This window comes from Sturnira hondurensis, unplaced genomic scaffold (genome assembly GCF_014824575.4).
Source record: "Sturnira hondurensis isolate 20B ecotype Veracruz unplaced genomic scaffold, ASM1482457v3 Scaffold0016284, whole genome shotgun sequence".
NCBI lineage: Eukaryota > Metazoa > Chordata > Mammalia > Chiroptera > Phyllostomidae > Sturnira > Sturnira hondurensis.
Window position 1 is genome coordinate 1,814,506 of NW_028088915.1, and position 23,435 is coordinate 1,837,940.

Genomic DNA, 23,435 nt, shown 5'->3' on the forward strand with positions numbered 1-23,435 from the left:
ATAAGGCTGAATGTCCTGAGCAGCATTCATTGGTAGTACTGTGCTCTCTGTTTAGCTTCTCAGTCCATGAAAATAAAATGCACTTAAACAAGTGCAATCCTGGCAGACAAAATATCTACAGAGCCATGTCCATGATCAGTGTCCAGGTCCCAGCCCAAAGGGCAGAGAAGTCAGAAAGGGCCCCACATACACTAAAACTTCACTGCAGGTGGCAGGTGTCATTTCACTGTAGTCTTGGGGTAGTAATAAGAAGGTGTTCAAAATAATGGCAAATACTCTTCACTAGGACCTGGCTTTACTTTTTACTTTTGATCTCCCTACTTTACCATTTTATTTTTTATCCTTGAGATAAGCAAACTGTCTAACTTGAAGTACTTTCAGAGCTTTCTCTAATCAACCTTATTGTTACATAAAATGTTCTGCTAAATAAAATATTGAGCACAAAATCTTCTTGCAACAATTTGGGTGTAATGTAATGCTTGTTTATATTAGAGATCGATGATTATTGTGCACCTTTACTTCTTTCCAAATCGCCCTTTGAGAATTCAATAAACACTTTAACCCCGGGGAGCTAACTTTGGTGGGGTGGAGGTGACAGAGCCCTACAGGGAGCAGAATGTAGCGTTCACGGCTCGTTGAGAGCCTAGAGTGTGGCAAGACTTATTTCTGGGACAGGAAGGACTTGCGGTTAGTGCTGTTGACAATCAGCTAGAATGAAAAGAGGAAGGCACCGCCACTCATCTCAGCTAAGAGAGAACGGAAGTTCAGAAACTGGGGCCGTTCCATCTTGTTTGTACAGAGCAGTTAGTACGGCAGAGGAGCTAGATGAGAGTATACAGTGCTGACGTCTACAGCTAGAATTCTACAGCAAGCACTCCTTAATGTCTCTTCAAAGGAGAGGCCATTTTTACTTGCTCAAAAAATGCACTCACCATGGTGCATAAAGGAGAGGAAACCGAGAAGACATCCCTTACACCTTTGGTTTCTGTATGTCGGTGGACCCACATTTATAATCCCTTTCCCATTAGCCATACTTCAGAAACAGCTGGAGACCTCTTACCATCCTGAGGCAGTGGAGTGTGGGAGCTCAGGGCATGGGCTCTGAGTCCTGGCACCCCACTTACTGTGCCACCTGGGCCTCAGACTCTCCATTTGTCAAGTGGGAATAGAGGCTCCATCTCCTATAGTGCACAGGACATGGCCCAGAATGAATGTCTAGTAAGTGTTAACTAGTTTTTTTAAATCTCTGTGCAGTTGTGATGCACTTGAAATGAGTGGCCATCATCACACGTGTACTTTTCAATCCAACTTTTCTCATAGTATAGATACAAACACAACTCATATCCTAACTAATAACAATAATACGTACCTTTTAATGAGCATTTTGAAGCCAGATAGTGTGCTAAGTGCTCTTTACATACATCATTTCTAATCCTCATGACAATCCTAGAGAAAGTATTATTTTCCGGATACCAACATGTGAGAAGTAAGTTCCTTTCCTAAAATTACCAGCTTATAAATTATAGAAGTAGAGTTCAAACCTAGGTCCAATAGGCTCCAAAGCACAAAATACTTCTAATCCATGTGGCCAAATTGTGCATCAGTCTGCCTTGGATTGAGAGTGTCAAGCTCATGGTAAATCTATGAGAAGACAAGGCCAAGAGCAAGACCTACTGGGTCCCTGGAATCCCAATGGCAAATAAAAGGTACCAACGCAAGAAACACACACACCCGTTCCCTTTCTATCTGTAGGAAGTGCTAAACTTAAGAGCGTTCACTCCACATTTTCTCAATAATTACAGAAGTGTCTCCATCTCCACAGATTCCCTTCCTTTCTATTCCCATACAGTCACTTACATGAGTGCCTCTCACTCACATTCCTTCCTAACTACTTGCATTTTGCAAATAATCATCCCAAAGATTTACATCAAATTTGCCTAAGGATCCCTTCCTTAAGTAAATCCAGGGACTTCTAGTGGTCATACAAAGCAACTACAGCAGCAGCACATCTTGGGCAAGGAAAGCTTCTGTGCTGGGCAGGTCGTCCCACTGCACCCATGACCCATAGGATGCCGAGTCCCTGGCCCCAACGGTACTGCAACTGCCTGGTTAACTTCATTCTAATGTGTACAAGCTCCTTCTGCTTTGGACTTGCAACGTTCTGCCAGGCGGAGTTTCATTTCTTGCAGGGACTTACTGACTTTTGTCCTCATGGGGATGTCAGCACTGACACTTCCAAATAAATGAGAAATTGTGTGTCCAACAGTTATAAACCTTTGGGGGTACTTGCCAGAGGCCACAGAGAACCAATGTGCTCTTCAGAGGAGTAATTATGGAAACAGATATCCTAAATTTGAGTAAGATTCTCAGTAAGATCTAGTTACTAGATCTGGTATCGAGCTTAGAAAATTAGACTAGCTCGCTTCTCGTACTTCCCAGACGTCCTAAGCACCCACTGCAGCGCAGGAATTAATTCACATTCAAACCCTGTTTATTGAGGGCCTGCTCTTTTCTAAAAACCTTTTGCCAGGTGTTTGACATCCAATATCATGATAACTCCAGGAAGCTGAAATCATTATCCCCACTTTGGAAATAAAGTAATGGAGAGACATGAAGGTAAAGTGACTTTTCCTATGTCACACCCCTAAAAAGAGGTGCCTGCAGAACCTGGGCACAGTAAAATACAAAGGCCAACTGTCACTGCTTAATATTCCGAAGGCTCCCCTAGGGTGATGTTTCCCGTGGACTCCGTGGCCACTTGCAGGCCCTGGACACAAGCACAACTCTGCTGGCACCAATTCAACAAACTACAAGATCCCGAGTGCCAATTCTGCTTTCGCTCTTGGCAAACAGCCAACGCTAAGGCTCCTCCCGGACAGATGCCATATGGAAGCAGACCAGCGGGCATTGGTGGTATCAGTCCCAGAGCCAGGAGGGAAATACAATGGCGTTTGGGGAAAGAATGAGAGTGCTGACATTTTGCTTTCAGCGCAGGCACTGACCTACTTCCCTACTCCACTTTGGAGCGAGGAGAAGCAGGTCAGCGGAAGATATGCAAAATCCTTGGAGGTTCCTCTAAGCGGTAAAATACTAAAATTATAATAATTGATTGAAGTGTATCATCATTATTATTATTGCCATTATTAATTCCAGGACAACAAGCTTTTATAAGGCTCAGAGAATTGCAAGGTTTCTTTTGGAGAATGGAAACAAAGGAATTGATATTTTTCTTCTTTCCTTTGTTCCTTAGATATCAACCTTCTGCATTTTATCTCCTTTATTTACATAAAAGGAAAAACAACAAACTTACAAAAGGGGTATGAGAAATGCCAAGTGGCTGTAAATAATTATATTAATGCCGAGAAAAGGACATAAAATGCCACCTTCAGAAGATATAAAATCCCAAAACCAACACAAAAAGATGCCTTGTCCTGGAAAAATTCTATATAAAGATAGCTAATCTCCCTGGTACTTAATAATCTTATTATCCCCATACATTTTATCGTGTTTCCTCTTGTTCTGTGGAACATCCTGAAGCAGCCCTGCCCAACTCCACAACGATGGAAACACTGCATGATCTGTACAATCCAGTATCGTGGCCGCTACTTACACGTGGCGCCTAAAGACTTGAAATGTGGCTAGTCCAACTGAGAAACTGAATGTTTTATTTTATTTCACTTTAAATTTAAATAGCTCTAAATGCAAATATACCTTCAGAAAGAAACTGATTAGGGTTGGGATTCACTAGACCATTATTCCATTAGGAGGTTCTTTCAGGAAAACAGGACTAACAAGCCAGGGGAATGGCATGGCGGCTGCAGGAACACCGCAGCACGCCCGTGGGCTGGTGGGCTGGAGGGCTGGAGGGCTGGCGGGCTGGCGGGCCTGGGTTCCAGTTGTGGCTCTGCACTGAATTAACTGTGGGATCCCCGGCAAATCGTGTAACCACCCTGTACCTCAGTTTCCTCACTTGTAAAACAAAGAGCAAAATAGTTTCTATATAGCTCCTAAATTCTGTAATTCTACAGTTGTGGTGTGGATCCAGATAATGATATATAGAAAAGATCATTTATATAACATGACCAGCTGCCTGCAACCTTGGGGCAATTCCCTGTCTGTGTCCAATTTAGTCCCTGGGCCTCACAAGTGACTACGATATAGGCCAGGGAGCTGGCGAGGTGTCACCTACACTGTGAGAGCAGCCTGCAGGCTCAGACAGCCACTGAGAGGCTGGTGGCCTGGGGATGCTGCCAGAGAGCATCGTTTCTCTCAATTTGTGCCGATTCTTCCTAATATCTCAACTGCAGTCCTACCACCTCAGTCAGCCGACAGGCCGCTCTTTCAAAGGGCCCAGGAACTGTTTTTTTTAATACCAGTTGTACTTAAATAACAGCACATGAAGAAACAGGCTTTGTTTGCCATTCATAGGAAAATGTCTAAGACCAACCTGAATGAGGGAAAAGCAGAAAGAACCTGGTGACGGGCCTGGCGCCTTCTGGCGGGCAACAGAATGGGCATGAAGTCCAGCATTGGGAACCATCTCTTACGTTGTCCATGCTGTTGTTATAATGTAAGAACAGAATTCTCTCCTCGACTGGCTGACTGAGGGTGTGGCACCTGGGCACAGCGTTAGCTCTTTCCCACACCACGGAGAACACACGAGAGACCTGGATAAGGCCCGGATCAGGAGCCCCCACCCTCTGCCCTAAACTCAACACAGACTCTCATTTAGGCAAAGGAATCAGCCAGCATCCAAACTCATGCTCTGGGGATTGTGTCCACTGCAGTGTCACCATGAAGCAAGCCTCCATCTTCTGTGATGCTGTTCAGTGGAGCACTTTTGTCACTGACTGGCGCGGCTGCATGCCAACTGTGGCGGGATCCTGGGCTGCTGGGTGGTTCTGGTAAACTCAACAAAACTCCCTGGATATGTTTCCTCCCCGATAAGGTGACCAAACCAATGCCACTCCTGTACTTACCTGCAGAGGAAGGTATTGTTACCATTTATCGAGTGTAGCCAAGGCGCTGTGAGTCACGGCCACACCAATGCAGAATGGGCCCCAAACCTCTGCGGTGGGACATCTGGGGATCTGCTGAATTCATGGATGATTCCCGGGATCAAATGCTACTCTAAGAAGGTCTTTCAACCTTCTTCATCTCGTGGCACAAATAAACTAATTGCTAAAATTCTGTGGCACACCAAAAAATAGATTTTTTGTCAATCCCACACACACAAAAAATAGGTATAATTTTGATTCATTCACAATGAGCAGCTATTGCTGCATTGGTTGGTGTCCCCATTTTATTTGACGATCGAAGGGAAAAGAGATCAGTGCCCCTGACGAAAGAGTCAGGTACCGCATGTTTTAAAAATTCTTGTGGCACACAGGTTGAAAATCTCTGCCCTGTCTGTCTGCAGGAAGCGAAGTCTTTCTCCAAATGCTCAAACTGTAAATAAATCAGTTTGTGCTCCTCTGAAGAAAAGGTGCCAATTTCCTGTAAGTTCACTTATATGCAATATGCTCATCTCTATGCTTTGCCAAATTTTTTAAAAAGATTTCTTTCTTTTTAGTGAGAGGGGAAGGGAAAGAGAAAGGCAGGGAGAAAAACATTGATGTGAGGGAAACAGTGATCAGTTGCCTCTTGCCGCCCCCAACAAGGGACCGGGTCTGCAATCCAGGCTTGTGCCCTGACCAGGAATTGAACCGAAGACCTTTTGGTTTGCAGGCTAGTTCTCAATCCACTTAGCCACACTCGCCAGGGCTGCTTTACCAAAATTTGAATAAAATTTTATTAAGAATGTATAGGACATTAGTTTCATTCACAGATAACTAAGAAAGACCCTATCTGTGACGGCACTCTGGTGGGTTGCTGGAGTTAATGTTAGACTGTATGGATTGGAGGTCTAAAAGCTATACAGATACTACTCAACTTAAGATGGGACCACATTCTGATAAACCCATCCTAGGTTGAAAATCTCATTGAGTTGAAAAAACACTTAATATACTGAGCCTAGTGAACAGCACAGCTTAGCTGAGCCTAACTTAAGTGCCCAGAACACTTGTACTAGTTACTGTTGGGCAAAACAGCTAAGGCAAGCCTACCTTATAATAAAGTGTTGAATATCTCAAGTAATTTATTATGCACATTGCTTTCGCAACACCATCAAGTTAGAAGGTCTGAAGTCAAACTATCGGGAGTCAGGGGACATCCGTCCAGGGCACATCAGTTGTTTATGAGGGTGAAATGCAGTGCTGTTTCTGCAGAAAAGGCTGCAAAACACAGGGCTTTGGGCTCACCCAGCAGAAAGGTAACCTTATTACCTTACCTCTACTTGACTGCTAGTAAAAGGCAGAAAGCTGGAACCCCCCCCCCCCACCGCAAGAAGTAAATTTGGAGGCATCCAGGGGGCACCTAAAGTCTGAAGCCACAGTAACCTGCGCTGTGAAGGCCGTGTCCAGGGAACTCACTGCCCTGGGTGATTTATCAGAAATAGTTCAGTGGACTTCAGAGCAGAGCAGAAAGCATTTGCATAGGGACAGGTTTCTTAGATGAACTTTTAGAAATGGCAACAGGGAAATAATAATCACACAGAAGATTTATATCAGGCTTCACATTCTGCAAGTGCTGCAGGAGCCCACATTAATTAATCCTCTCCCCACAGCCGAGGTCAGGATTACTGCCCCCACTTTACTGATGGCAAAAAGAGCAGAGACAGGGAGCCACGTGGCTCTGGGTGGACACCCCCTTTAGGTATAGCTAAAAGCTGCCAAAGTCACCTGTTTGCTTGGGCAAGTGCTTATAAACGGCCCTGTGGATGACGGAGAAGTCACTAGTTTGCCCCCTTCCATCAAACAGTTAACCGAAATGTGAGTCATGAAATACAGACAAATGTGGGAAGAAACACAATACTGGTCTGAACTTCCCTTACTGAACATTGATTTTTACCAAAAATGTCTCCCATATTCCTATTCAAGCAGCAAATGATGACAATGAGGGATGTATAACTTCCAGTCACAAACAACATGGGCGTGGTGCTTGGTACCAGGTATTAGCATCTGGGTTTTAGCATCTCTGCTTCTCAAAGCAAACAGCTCCCACTTTCAACTTTGTTTAAAATAAAACAGGACTTATTTACGCAACAGAAAGCAACTGGAGAGGATTCACAACACTCTCTGCTCATTGAAGTGGGAAAACTGAATTTCGAACCCATCTAAAAGGATATAGTCCTTTTCTTGAATTTGGATTACAGTTATTGAAGACTTGCTTTATGCCAGGTATGGTGCTAGATTTGAAGGAGAGAGTTGAAAAATATCTAATTTATGCCCTTAAGCCACTCAGCCAATGAGAAGAGACAAACATATGCACAACATAAAACCCAAACACAAAGTGATATGGCCCAGAACAAAGCAATATATACAGAGCCTGTGGTAAGCCAACAAGTGACTAATTTGGCTGCAGGGACTGGCATTCAGCATTGTAAACCACACTTCACCCTGTGGTCAATTTTTAAATGGAATCTGAAAAAAATCAAAGGTGAAGGATGATAAGCTGTACTGTTTCACAGAGTTGGTAAGGAGATGAAAGAAAACTGAGTTAAAAAATAGGCTGTGACAAGGGTGCAGAGACTTGAGAGAAAGCAGGGGCCTCTGCCCTTCTCCCACGAGTGAGGACTTGAGATGGGGATCTGAGCAAAACCAGAGAGAGAGCGCCTACACAGACCCATAGCTGGACGACCTTCATACGCATGTTGCTGGCCCTCACACAGGGGGATACAGCCCAGACCCCCAACACTCGCTGGCAGTGCCATGAACTGAGAGCCTACTGCCATCCTTAAAGGCCCACCCCCTCCATCTCTCCAATGTGTCCTTCATTCGCTACCACTCGTATGAAAATCATTCCCCTGGTCATGTCCATGCGACCCTCCAATCTGATCTTTTACTCAGTCTCATCGTATCTTCAACACATTTCCTGAACGAATAGATTTAATACAGCAAGAAGTCTTAACATTTGTAAAAATTAAATCACACATTACACAATTTTTCACCATTATTATAAAGAACCATGTTATTCTATCTAGTGTTGTTCCATTGAATTTAAGGGTCAATACGCCTATTGTCAATGAGTTACATGCCTATTTGTCTCCAATACCCTCTGGGTCCCCTTTTTCCAACCCAGCTACTGTCTTATTTTAGCTATCCTGATGATAAAACCATCATGGAACTGTTCGGTGAGCTCTTTCTCCTACTTGGAACTACAGGACAAAGACTTTACTGACCTTTGTGCTTGCCTGGCATTCAGAACTCTATCTACTCTTCCGTTAAATATTGATTATCTGTTCATTCATTATTCATTTCATCATTTATCAATGGCAGAATTTAATCTCAGGCTGGTCTCTCTTCACCTTCTTTTGGCCAGCCTTCCTCTGTCATAAATGATGTGTAATCAAGGAATACAACTTAAATTGAATGCCGGCCAAAGGAATGCAGCCAGTAGTATAAGATTAGACACAAATGTGTGGGGGATTAGTAATGTCACTGCTTCTTCCAATGATCTGGAAAATCAAAAGTTGACAGTAAATAGGAACTAATTACTTTATATTAATGACCATAGTTTAGGTCACAAAGCAGAATCCATTTGTGAAGAGATATGTGATTCTGCAGACTAACCTACTTATTAGTTCAGATGTTTTAATTTTTTCCTGATAATTCCTTCAAGTTCATGTGTTTGTGAAACGCCAACACAATGAGGTTAGGAAATACAGGATCCCAGAACAGTCAAAATGTGTGACAGAAAGTTCCTGCTCTCATGTTATGCCCTTTAAACCCTTTGGGGAGCTTCTCGATCCCTTCCCCAAAGATTTCTCATTTTATGCTGGTTTCTGAGTCTTCATTATCTGCATTTCATAGGCACAGGAGATTAGAAGTAGCACACGGGACGGCCTGCAGCAGGTAGCCCACGGAGTGACGGCCGATATACATCGGAATGGGCCCAGCAGTGAAGCCCACTCAGAGCTGGGCCAACTTATATTCTCCAGAACTTCCCATGGACAGCAGCACACCAGAAAAATGAACATGCATAACAATGATCTTAGCTCATCTAATGGGTCATATTGTGTTCATACAATCTGTTTAAGGAGGCAGGGAAATATGTAACTTATTATTAAGAAGAATTCCTTTAAAATTAAACAATAAAGAGAGCCGGTGCCTCAAAGCAGTGGTCCCCAACCTCTTTGGCACCAGGGACTGCAGGGGGGCTGTCAGGAGGTGGAGCTCAGGCAGGAATGGGAGCCAAGCTTTTTCACTGACCTCCTGCTGTGCAGCCCTGTTCCTAACCCTAACAGGCCACGGACTGGTACCAGTCCAAAGCCTGGGGGTTGGGGACCCCTGCCTTAAAGGATGAGCTTTCATCTCTACTGCAAACTTAGCTAATGAGCTGGTATCATTTCTTGGGGGGGCTCCAGGTACCTCATATTTTACTTTCTCATTCATTGCAACACTCCTGTGAGTATCACAAGTCAAGATTTGTATAGCATCTAACTGTTGTCATTAAATGCAGCAACCGATTTTGTCAAGACTCTTCAGCTCTTTGGGAGTTAATTTTTGCTATCTAAGTATCCTGCTTCATTTTTACCTCCTGTTATTACTGTTCTTGCTGCTGGCTGGCTAGCAGAAGTGAGGGAGGTGGGTGGGGACACAGGCAGAAATGAGTGTTGCCTTGCAGGAGCTTGTTTTTCTAAAGTAAATTATGCTTGTTCACTGATCAAAAAGTAAACTTTAATTCTTTCTCTTCAAGACATTACAAAAGGCACTGGCTGGTGCAGCTCAATGGACTGAGCACGGGCTGCGAACCAAAGGGTCGCCAGTTTGATTCCCAGTCAGGGCACATGCCTGGGTTGTGGGCCAGGTCCCCAGTAAGGGGTGTGCGACAAGCAACCACACATTGATGTTTCTCTTCCTCTCTTTCTCCTCCCCCTCCCCTCTATCTAGAAATAAATAAATAAATAGATAAATCTGAAGTTTAAAAATTAAAAATGAGATAACTAATCGTGAATTTTCTAGAATCTTTCTGTTCTGACATAAAAAAGCAATGACATGTTCTACTATGACAATGAGATGTTCTACCATGATTGCACTAAATTCCTAGATAGCAATCCAAAACGACTGCCTCTCTGATCGCCTGCTCAAAGAAATCTGCAAAAGAATGAGAAGAAAAAACTGCCAAGTTTGCAGACTGATTCCAAGATGACTTCCAGAATTCTACGCATGTCAGCTCATTGTGTTTGGTTTCCTGTGACACAAACATGCGTCTGTCATGCTACGAAACTGTGTACCGAAAGGCCAGGTCCAAGTGACATTCTACTCTGCTGGTTTTTAATTCCCCAAATCACATCTTAGGATGAAATCCATACCAAACACCACATTGTGATTCAAAATTCTACAGCAGCCCCCCACCTCAGAATGCCATAAATTTCATTTAGCATCTTAAATCACCAATTAAAATAGGCTTTGACATATAATTTGCTTATTTCTTACAAAATACCCCATCAGATCTAACCCCCTAAACAAGTAAGAATAAAAATAGGATTATGTGCTAAATTATAATGGCTGTTATTCTAAGACGATGAATATCATTATATCAAAATTCCCCATAGCTGACTTTTTCTAAAAGCCATTTCTTCATTTTCTGACACTACATCTGGCACAATGAATACAGATTTGTTTATATATCTGTCTAACTGCCTTTCCCAAACATAGCCAGATGGAGTCTTTCAAAATCAAATTAATTTCAGATTAATTCACTCTGGACCCACTCCAGTTCCATGACTCTTCGCTTTGAGGCACCAACCAAACGGATGTGAAGTCATGAACTCAGAAGCGCCCAGGCTCCTCCACGTCAGGGTGGGGAGGGTGTGAGTGTGTGGGTGCTCCACCAGCCCAGGGAGGAGCGCGCCAGGCAACACCAACCACCAGTCTAGGGTCTGATCAACGTTTCACAGTGTCAAAGTCAACCAGGAGGAGTTTCCACTGGCATCCAAACAGAACCACGGTTAATTTTACATCCAGTATTCATAAAGCCTTGAGATGATTCCAACAGAAATGATCGACCTACTTACTAACATCGGAACCAAGGATGTTATGGTAAACTTGGCATATACACAGAGTCAGGTACCCCACGCGACGCTCAAGTTAATTCTAAGCACCCGAAGTGCATATTCTCTATCTCTGGCTGTAGCTACCGAAGGAACTATAAACAAATGTAATCAGGCTTTGCACGCTGTCAATCTCAGTGGATGCCTTTATTATCATACTTGTTTCAATTGCAATTTGGGTTTCCATGGAGACACAACAGTCAGCTCCAGAAAATTATAAGATAAATGTCAGGCAGTGATAACGGTGTTAATGAAGCTTCAGTGACAAGCAGCCCTGAGCTTCAAATAATGAGCTTATTTCTATTAGCATATGTATAACCTGTCAAAAAAAACCTGGAAGAGAATATTAACAATTAAATACCTTTCTATTTATATTTAAGAGAAGGAAGAGACCCCTCTAGAGTGGCTTAAATTTGGTGGGTCAACCTGAACAAGAAAAAAAAAACCCCCACTGATTTCTCGGGAAAAGTAGGCACCAGTCATAGCCCTCGACAATGCCTCAGCTGACATCCAGGCGTGCCTTACTTTACCCAGTAATCAAAAGAGTTTTTTTCTCATTTTATGGTTAAGGTGATCTCTTTTGTTTCTGGAAACTAAGAGCTCAACTCATTAAGTCTGAACTTCAGAGAAATAAATGCTACAGCCACCCTCATGATACCTGGACTGATGTACGCCACCTCCTGGGCCCCTCTCTGTGACGCTGGCTAACTATCCTTTGGTTGCTGGAATCCGGAATCTAGAACCGCTCTTGACTAGTCTACAGCTAAATATGTGCCACTGAAGTTTTACCAACACTTTCAGGTGAAAAAAAAAACTGACTAGTACAACTTTATGTAAGTTTCACGCATTCTGAATATACAGATTGGGACTGGAAATGTGAACTACGGCATAGTTCAAGGTAAGATCCTACAAAAAGAAAGTGAGGAAAAAAATAAGTTTTATTTGGGAAAGGTGCCTAAGAAAGAGAAACAAAGAGGTTTTATGTTGAGTTTATGTTTTCTTCAAGAACATCCTTCAGGACCCTGAACAGTTTAAAAAAGTGGTAATTCTACAAGTCAAAGTCTCTCCAGAAATACACGAGGAAGGCCTGCACATACATACTTGTCCTTCACAGTAAATACTCTTACCTGGCCACAATGCCCATTATTATTTCATTCCTTGCATTTCTTCCCTTCATTTATTAAAAAGCTGTTTATCGAGTGCAAGTAGAACACTGTCACTGCCCTTACATTTCTCACTGTTCAGCAGCTTGTCCAACCAGATAGCCAAGGTCTCGAATAAGGTATCATTATGTTATTTTTTTTTTCAGTCCAAACTCTGGTACATACTGAAGCGACTACATGACTAGGTTTTCCTGGGGTAAGACTACTCCTTTTGCTGTAGCTCTGCATTAGGAACAGCTGGGTGCTCAAATCCTCCTCCCCCACCTTGTTTTTCAACTGCTCTAACAAAACCACCATAGGCTGGGTGGCTTATAAGCAGCAAAAATTTGCTTCTCACAGTTCTAGAAGCAGGAAGTCCAAGATCAAGGCACCAGCAAACTGGTGTCTGGTGAGAGCCTGTTTTCTGGTTTATAACAGTCATCTCCTCCCTGAGTGCTCACAACATGGGGGTGGGGAGGGAACCCTCTGGGGCCTCCTTTATGAGGGCGCTAATCCCCCTATGAGAGTTTCATTCTGGGGCCTGATCACCTCCCAAATAGTAATGCCTTGGGGGTTAGGTTTCAACATGAATTGCGGAGGGACATGAACATTTAGTCTATCATAGCACGCTTGTTACCACTCTTGACCCCTTTCCCCCCATTCCACTCTTCAGGAGGGAAATTAATGGGGTCCAACCCTAGGCCTGGGGTATAACTAGGCCACGGTGCTAGGGCAGGAACTTCCGGTGCTGCTTTGAAGAAGTTAACCAACACAAGTTCCTATTTCCCCATAAGCATTTCTTTTGCTCTTTGGAATGTAACTCCGTATGGCTGGTGTGGAAAGTAGGAGGGCTGCTTCCCGCTCCAAGGTGTAGGGGGGTCTCGCCCACCCTTGCACATGGAACACGGCAGGGTGAGGTCCAGGAGGGACGACAGGGAAAAACAAATGGCTTCAGCCGGATGCTCTGCTCTGGGGGAGAAAAGCTACCCTGCTTTTCCTGAGAGGCCTTCCCTACACTCTTTCCTTCCAGACAGAATTCATCATGAGGACGTGCAGACCCCAGGATCGGAGTTCAAGTTTGGCTAGAAGAAACAACCCCAGGCCTCCTTTCAGTTTCAGGCTTAGCTCACGGGCACAAAGGACTTTTGGTTCTGCTCTGGCCAAGAGGAAGGGGTTCCACACCATGGCTGGTGGCCGTACACAGTGGCCCCGTGCATACGTTATAGTACATCTGCAGGAACGCAAAAGCTATAGAAAACTCGAGAGTCAAAAATCCTATTCAACTGATTCAAATGCAAGGAATTAATATATCCTTACCTCTAGGCAAAATAAAACAACACTGCACAAATCAAAGACTATTGACAACGACAACAGCCTATGATATCCTCACAGACGCTCATGCTCTGGGTATCATTTCTTGTTATTCCACCCACGGAAAAGATACAAAAAGGAAGAACAATTCAAAAGCACACAAAACCCAAGGCAATATGCAGAAGCAATATGCTTCTTTAACAGGACCTGCATGGTCTTCTGGATCCAGGGAATATACAAGTCATGAGGTTTAAATTTAATAACCCGACTTGGACTACCAGACCCGAGGTTGAAAACTTTTCAGTTGTAAATCAAAGCCGAACACTATGTTACTAAAAACTGGGTGAGTAAACATCTGTGGTCATGGAAATGAAGAGACTGTAAACAGTACGCCTTTGTCTCATCAGTGAAATACCCTCATCTTTTAGAAACTTTCTTTGGATTAGTGCTCCTCACTTCTGTTCCTCTCAAAACTTTTCACGATTTCAGATATCTCTCGAAAGGTGATGGGAGTCAAATATAGAAACTGAAAAAAACCACCTGCAATTATTATTGTTGGTATTTTTAAATTATTGAAATAATTACTGTTACCCTTAATAACAATAACACGAAGCATATTACGACGGTTCTTCAATTTTAAAATGACAGCTCCAAACTGGGGCAACCAAAATTACAATCATAATTTTCCAGAACTGACAATATTTGCTAAATAGACTCCTTGAAGGGAAGGAGGTGATGCACATGGGAAATAAGTAGGAGATGATAATTTAAGTGTGGCACAGCTTTCTTTAGCAGCAAGTTCAACGTGAAACCCGAAAACAAATCGCCGCCTGGGTTTTTTCCCCTGTTTTCCTCTTGTTTAATGGGGAGAGGTCTACCTACACACAGGCAGCTTGGCTCTGGCTGGGGGGGATCAGGGAGCAGGTGCTCACCACACTTATCCCTCTTTGAAAGGTGCTCCAAGTATCTTTCAGATTTTAGGTTCGTAGGTTTGTTTTTATAGACAATGTTACCAGGGCAGTCAAATCAAGTACATTGAAGGGGAATTCTCAAGCAATGAAGTCATTAAAATACTGATATGAAAGAAGCCTTTCCAAAACAATGTAGGCAGTACACTGCTCTAAAATTTGGGCTGACAGGGCTCATGTTTATGTGAAAACAGACATACTACACTAGAAATAGTGCCACAAAGTTAGTTTAGTAACTATGCCAGTACAAAGATCATAAACCACAAAAAGTGATGCCAGTGCTTGTGCCTTCAGCTCCATGTCTACTTTGAAAAATCATGATGCTTGTTTCTTTGTTTGTTTTGCATAATAAGACTGATTGAGGGAAAGCAAAAGGACTCAGATGTCTTGTATCACCAAAAACGACAACAAAACTACTGATCCTGAAACCAAAAAACTCATCGAGCACAGAAAGATACAGAAATACTAAAAACAACAGCCCAAATATGAAAATGGTTCTGAATCCCCCACCCAGGGTCATATGGTATCAATTTTGGAAACCACGTTTCCCATGGGAAATATAACTGTGGGAGGTTTTCTGTGTCCAAAAATTTATGAATTTATTTAACAGCAAAAAGGCATTTAGATTTTTGGAGATCAGCTGGCTGGAGAGTGCACCGGAGTGAATGAACACCTTGGCACACAGTACATTTGAATCAGGGAGAATCCGAGAGGATGAGCTACGGACCTACAACTGCCACATGCTTTGAAAACAGCTTGTTTTTGAAGCTTCCACACACAGCCTTTATTAGCAACCCAAAGCATCCCGATCTCTACCGACAGCTTGGCCATGGTCCACCTCCGCACAGCATGGAAAGATCTAGAAATAAAGAGGAATGCCAGATGTGTCCTGAAGCCACACTCAAAAAGTGCACAGCCTCAGTGTATATTTCAGACATTGCTCCTGGAAATCCCACCTCCTCTGGCAATGGGGCTTATGTGCATGTGTGCTTTATTTACAGAAAGAACGAGTTCTAGAATTTTCACCCAGATGACAGAAAACCCACAGGTCTGTGGTTTCAGCGGTGTGGGAAAATCAAATTACAACAGCGGATGAAAGCAGGGGATCTCCTTAATATTCGTGTTCATAATTTAGGAGTGGGCAGGCGGGGTGGGGAGTACGTCAGTAGAAAGTTCCTCTGGCAAACGGGCTCCTGGTGACAAACGGGTTCCAGCTGGAGACAGTTCACCTGTGAACTTGCAATGATGAAATTTACCGAGGCAATTTTTAATTCACTAACTGGCCATGATTGACAAGCTACTAGGGCAGTTTTGGGGGTTGGGTTTTAAGATAACAATCGATAAAAACAAGACCAAACAGCTTGACTGGCTGGAGGGAGACCTCTCTCTCTCTCTCTCTCTCCTCCTTAATTAACAATAACATTCAAAACCCTGACAGAGAGTAATGGTGAAATAAATTATAAAACCACTTATGTATGAAACCATACATTATTAAAACTACTCTAAATGTGTCCTTACGCTAAATAAAGATGGTCATTTTAGGAAACCAAGCATCTCAAGAATTAGGACACCACATTATTTTGACCCAGGACATAAAGTGTGTCACTTTGCCAGCCAGCCAAAGTATCAACTGTCCTTGGGTTTTATTAACATTTATATATGTCTCTACTGCTGGCTGAGGCTCAGCTTCAATTATTTACAGTCATATATTTCTGCTGGTTAAAGACGGGAGAAAGAAGCACATCGGGCAAAATTCCTAATATTTACAGTCTGCCTGTTCTAACCCATCAGCAAAAGCAGCTGCCTTCGTTCTCTATCGCATAAATGAGCCAAGGACCACCTTTGGTGACATCTGACGGGTACACCATGCGTCACAGCGTGGGAGTCTCTTTGTTGCTAAAAACGTGGATTGGAGTATGGTTGCAATGCTGTTTCCGTTATTAAGTTCTAATGCAAGGATCTTAACGAATGCAGTTAGGAAAAGCTTAGGAGCCCCTTCCTGATTCAACCAAATCCTTGCCATACAATTTTCTCTGCTGCTTAAGTTGCTCAAATAAACAAGAATAGGTCAACATTTTTTTTGGCAGCTCCAGTGGTGCTGAGCTCTCGCCTCCCTTCAATGTAAAATGTACTGTAACCTAACATATGAATACCATTTCTGACACTGCAGGCCAGTCATCATTCTGGTGTGTGGCTCTCCACAGGAGCGCGAGTCCTCTTTGCTGCCGTGGTGCCCACCGCCCTGCTGGGAGGAAGGAAATCTCACCACGTGGGAGGCCTGGGCACAGCTCTGCTTGGCAGTTTCACCCACCACGGTCAAGCGTTCATAAAAAGGAATTTTCAAGTGACACAGTAACTTGAAAGCTTCACGCTACGCCATGGAGATCATGATAATCAGAGCAATTTCCTCCTAATAAAATTAGCAAACAGTAATTATGTGTGTTTCTGTAACTTAGAGTCTACACTCTGTGCAAGAGGAATCCACTTGCCTCTCAGCTACTGCCAGGTGATTATGAAACACTGGGCTCAATCACTTTAACAGGCTTACCCTACTTAACAAAGACATCCTGGTTTGTATGCATGGGGGCCACGCTCAGAAAGGCTTATGGGGACAAGCTTTGCACAAGCACTTTATTTTTTAATGACTACAGAAGCTCTTGGGGCTCATCATATTAAAAGAACAAAAAAGGGAAGTAGAATTGGTTTTTAATTACTTCTACCTCTAAAGCTAACAATCTTAAAACAAAGAGTTCTTTAAACATTCAGACACCAACTGAAATGCGACTTTTTGACCCCTTTTCTGTTGGTCCCCCTATTACTGGCATGGATAGATCGGATAAATACATACACACATATGACATAGGACATGGTAATCCATCTTAATTCAGGTACTCATCTAAAATTCTAATCACTTTTATTAAGGCACCATTCAAGCCGAGTACCAATTTGGAAAACCCCATTTACCATTTTGGCTCCTTCCTTTACTTTTAAATGAACCCATCCATTCTGATCTAGTTCTTTTCATGTGCCACGGCCTTGGGCTCCCTGCTAAACCGCCTTACTTTCTCACCCAAGAGATATCATCAGGGGACCAGACAAAGACAAGGCTATATGGATAAATACGCTTAGAGATGCAGCTGTGAGCTGTAAATGAAAGATGAACTACCTCATAACATGGAGATCAAGGTTGCTCTGGCTTCAGAAGAAAAGAATCCTGAGCACAGGAAAAACTCCATTATTAAGGAATGTGAACAGCACCAACTCACAGAACGCAAGAGCACGTGGCCATCGGGGAATGATGGAATATGGTTCCGAGACCCAAAGGCACTGTTCCCAATTCACTTTGTGTGTGACTTCCTTCTCCCAGCTAACGATGAATGGTGGGTACACAGGCCACTCACGGGATAATAAAGTACAAAGGGCAAAACAATGTTTCTTGTTTAGATTGTAACAAAAATGCTTCTTCCCTTTTTTATTATGAAAGTTTGTTCAAATCATCAGTGTTTGCCGTAAATTTACACAATGTCATATGTCAATAAAGTCGAAAAAGTAAAATTAAAATTAAAAAGTCTGATTGTTCAGAGCTGAAACATAGTTAAATCTTATTACTTTTCCTTACCAATATGTGTAGAGAGAGACATATTCCTGAGGGTTCAAAAATACCTTGGTAATAAGAAGCTTGATCAATTACATGTTGAGTCCTTTTGGAAAACTTCATATGAATGCATTTAAAATACTACAAGTACCATTATCCAAATCATTCATTCTTTCAATATTTACTGAATGCCTATAAAATATTACAAAATATTTTACACTTCCTACTTCTAGGAAGTGTAATGAATAGAAAAGAAGGAAGGTTTGATGCCAGTCAGATTCAAGTTCAAACCCCAGCTTTGCAGCTTTCTCGCTAAGTAATCCTGGGTAAATCCTTCAGACAGAGAATGAACACAACGAGGCCTACCTCTGTGCTGTTGTGAGGATTAAGTAAGATATTTTAAATGTCTAATAACACTTGCAAAGAGTATAGTTGTTCTCACAGTGCTCTCTTGATTTTAGGTAAGAACTGAAAAATTTAAAAAAACACATAAAGGAGTAATATAATTGTTTCTCAACAAGGTAAGCAGCTGGATATATCAGCCAGATTTCAAATGGAAGCCACATGGCCTAACATAAGCCCAAGCACCCAGAATACTGAATAAAGCTTAAGTAATACTGATCATGATGCTAAAGGAAGGAAAAGAAATTAAGCAGTAGAAGCCTGCCTGAATTTTCTAAGCCAGACTTAGTTTATCTCTGGTTGATGGGAGTTCCCCGTTTACAATTCTCTCTCTGTAGTCACCAAGCATCTAGCCGAAGCTCACTTCCTCTCTCTCCTTCCTGCCTCAGCATCCCACCCTTCTTCAGTCGCTGATTGGAGAATATAGATTTCCCAGAGCAATTCCACTCTTTAATATCTCCACCCCACCGATTGGTTCTGTGCAAACAATTTTACCTGATTCTCATATTAAATGTAATCACTCACCGGGCAGTGTGTTTGCAAACGTGGGAGTCCTACGTGCAACCTGCTAGGAGTTGCCTGGTCAGCACAAAGCGCATTTCAGAGCCGCTGATGAATTCTGATGCCCCTGAAAACCTATCTGAAGCGCAGCCAGCTCTTTCAAAGATACATAAAAGTATCTCTACCACACAGATGCCTGAGACTCATTTACAGACCAATTACAGGACTGGAGCGGCAGCAATGGTTTACATTTGTTCTGTTCTGTATTTTCAGTCCCGGCTTTTTCCTCTCGTGGATTATGGTAAATACAACATTTGCTTCCAGAACGTGGGACTCGCTGAGATCATAAAGGAAAGTGCCTAACAAGCAGATTACCTTTGGCTATTGCATTATAGGGATACCGACAGTTACGCTAAGTGGCTGGATTTAGTCATATTCAGATTCTATTAAGCTGCCTGGCCTTCAACACACAAATAAACAAGAGAGGCTTGGTGTGTAGTGTATTTTCACTAGCCTGGCTCCCAGGCAGCACAACCTGTGAGAGAGGGCAGGGAAGGCCTTCCGAACAACAGCAACAATAACCAGACACCGTCAATATTTCTGTGGCTTTGCTCCTGAAGTTTCTTTCCTTCTTTTAACATGTTGTAATCTGCTTTCTCAACATCCAGCCAATGAAGGAGCCAGGAGAACACAGTAAAATGAACACTATAATTCTGCTGGGAAGTCCATACTGCCCATCGTACTGAGCCAAATATTAACAATTTTGCACGTGGCACTGTGTATTGTCCTGAAATGATGACATTCCTTATGGCTTTATATCCCACGGCGAAGTCTGTAACACAGCATCAAACTACAATTTGTATATTTTACCTAATTGCCCAACTGCACAAATCATTACAAGCATGACGGGAAGATTTTTTTCGTCTCTTACTTGTAAGCCTGCTGCTTTTCTGACCTTGCCATAAATTAGCGAGATACTGAGTTGTAAATCTAGAGCTGCAAATGTCTTTCAGAGGCAATTACAGTGAAACTTTGTTCCAACATTATGAAATGTGGCATTTTCACTAGATAATGCCCATATTAAACACACCACCCAGAGGCCTCAGAGTGAACCTTAGAATGAAAAGAAAATGTAACATGCGGCTGCGCGTCAACTGTGGAAATGCTGCAAGGAGCTCGGTCCATACAGTGATGCCATTGACAATACGGCAGCACTGGGAATATATTGTATTATTTAAAGAGCTGTCGCCTGCAGGTCTGTGCATTTTATTCAATAGTGTCCCCTTTTTTTTTTCAGAAGTAACGTAAAGATGTCTTACTACTCTGAAAATTTTTTAAAAAAAAAAGTCAGATATAGCCTTTGAAGAGAAATATATTTTAACAAAGATGACAATATATTTTTAAAATCCTCACCTGAAGACAATTTGCCTCACTGCTTTCAGAGAGAGAGAGAGAGAGAGAGAGATCAATTGGCTGCCTTCTGCACGCACCCAGAATGGGGTCTGGGACACACAACCTAGGCGTGTGCCCCGACTGGGAATCAGACCCTCAACCCTTTAGTTATGAAACGATGCTCTAAGCAACTGAGCTGCACCAGCCAGGGAAACGACCATTTTCTTACTTATTTGTTTAGTGGTTATCTGCAGTCACAAAGATACATGCTCTGTGAAAATATGAATGAGTATTTTAACTTGCTATTTTCCTAGCTCCTAGAATGGTACCTGATATATAACAGGTGCTCAATAAAGGGTTAAATACATGAATAATAAAAAATGAAATGAAAATGATTCTAAGTCTCCTTCCTAATGTAAGGAGATGCTTGGTATGACATTAAAGGTTAATGCGAAGCCTAGACGAAGACGGTGCCTCGGGTAGGAACTCTGAAATGAGGAGCAAAACACTGCATGGTGTGCTAAACTGCATGTCAGAGTGAAGCACCAACGCGAGGCATGCACGAGGTTAGAAATAAGGGGAGAGGAAAAGCGACATGCGCATTAGGACACACCAACTAATCCATCTGGGGTGAAAATCTTTCAAAACACAGATATCCTCAGTGCTGATGACGTTAGGAAGACAGTATCGCTAAGAAACGTCTGGCATTGGGTAAAGCAGGCCAACGCCCCATCCAGGGTGACAGGAAGGGCGAGCAAGCTCTGAATCCTAACCTGCAGGGGCAGAGCCCCCCGGACCTCGGGAGGAGTGAACGTGTCTTTCTGCAAGTCTCTAGCATTTCAAGGGTCTGGAAATTTTTCACGTACTAGAGCCACAATGATTAAAAATTAGCAAAACATCCCACTGAGCTGGATATCAGATTCATGAAAAAGCAAGAGAAAGAAGACCCTTCGGGACTGGTGGGTTGAGGGGTTTCCCATCTCAAACACTGAAGGGCATGGAACGGAAGAGTGAGAGGGATGCGAAGGAGACGAGCTGCGGCCGAAGACGCGGGGTGGGGAAGAACACGCCTTGGCTTTACGGCGGTCTCCTCGCTGACCTGACCTCACAGCCCGGCTACCTGCCCATTCGTTCCACGCACCACTGCTGACTTCTTTTTTCTGATGATCTGTCTCTAAGTCCCCTACGGACTACCTACAATTCCTTCAGGACTGCCCACACACTTTTCATTTTGACATTCGAGCTCTTCGCCGTTGGCTCCAGCTGGCCACTCCAGTTCCTTTCCCATTTGCCCCACAAGAACCCTGGGCACAGGCATTCATAACCTGCCACCTGCCTCTGCCCATTTCTTCATTCATGTCTGAACCCTAGAATTAGCTTCTCGCCACATTAATTCAAAACCCAGAGAGTGATCAATTCTTCTCCAAACTTACCACACATTCCTTGTTTATAGAAGCCATCTCAGAAGAGTAATCGTATTTTATATCATCTCATACCCTATACAACCGCCTCTCCACATTATTTAACAAGTGGGACAGTGTGGCCCACTGTAAGGGCTTCTGCCTGTGAGTCCAGAGACCAGGGATGGAGTTGCAGCGCCATTACTTACAAACTGGGCCATGGAACATGGGGGGGTCTGGGCTACATACAATCTTCCATTTAAAAAATGTCTGCTGAGACAACTGTGACATATACAGTCTGTCCACAAAGTATCCGGCCACATACTATGAAAAATAAAGAGTCATGTATTGAAGAAGATTCAACATACGAGAATGGGGGGGAGGGGAAGGGTTTTCAGGAATAACTACAAAGGACACATGGAAAAAACCAAAGGGGCGTAGGATCAAGGGTGGGAAGTGGGGATGGCTGGGGATGGGGAGAAAATGGAGACAACTGTACTTGAACAACAACAAAAAATGTGGAAAAGAATAAAGAAAAAAAAAGACATTTGCTAATTCCCAGGAGTTAATGTAAAAAAAAAAAACCCCTGCAAAATATAAGAAATGTTGTACATAGGATAATGACGCTTCAGTCCCTTTCAAAGTAGGCACCTAAGGACCTCACACAGTTCTCCCAATCACCATCAGCTGTCCTATCCTATTTTCCTGAGCCTCATCGATAGCCTAAAATCTCTTTCCTTTCAATAGCGATTTTAGTTTTGGGAAAAGCCAGAATTTGCATGGCACCAAATATGCACTTTATGGGGGCTGAGTCACCTGGGTGATTTGATGTTTCAACAAAAAACTCTGCACGAGATGTGATGTATGAGTGGGCGTGTTGCTGTGATGAAGCTGTCAGTCATCAGTTGCCCATAGCTGTGGCCTTCTGATTCATCCTAATAGTTTCCATGGAGGAATGTTCAAGCTATTACTAATGCAAAATTTGACGCAGATTTGTTGCTCAACTCACTCAGTCATTTTGAATGTGACAACCACACAGTACACGTGCTCACTCAACGGCACCTATCACCCCAGCTGACTAGTATAGTGAAGTCATCATTGTTCACACATATGCATTCCAGTGTTCTCCTTGGCTGCCAGATTGCATTGATATCACACAGAGTGTTCTTGTTATATTAACAACGGCTAGAATTTTTCCAGACTGGAATTTTGTATCACTGTTGTTAAAAAATCAAGAGATACTGTGTGTGAAGTACTCTGCAAACTATTAAAACATTACATACTACACATTATATCTTTATTTTCCTTCCCAGCTAGACTCTGAGTATTCTGAGGGCAGGAACTAGGTCCAACTTTCATCTGTCAAGGCAGCATCAGAATCTAAATAAATGTATCAGGAACTAAGGGAATATACAGTGATTCAGTATTTGGCACTTCAAAGTCAATAGCAAAGAGCCTGAGGAGCCAGGGCCTGTTGCTTTGTATTCCCCTGCACTACAGGGTTGTCTAGTCTAGATTACACTAATTCATTTTCCACTTGGCTCCCAAGAAATCTTTCATGAATATAAATCT

The 23,435-nt window shown here is 42.9% G+C and overlaps 1 protein-coding gene across 6 annotated transcripts in view; it reads right to left on the bottom strand.

The window, feature by feature from the left end:
* Positions 1-23,435, bottom strand: part of CELF2 (CUGBP Elav-like family member 2) — a 504,761-nt gene that overhangs the window by 161,264 nt on the left and 320,062 nt on the right. The window lies entirely within an intron of this gene.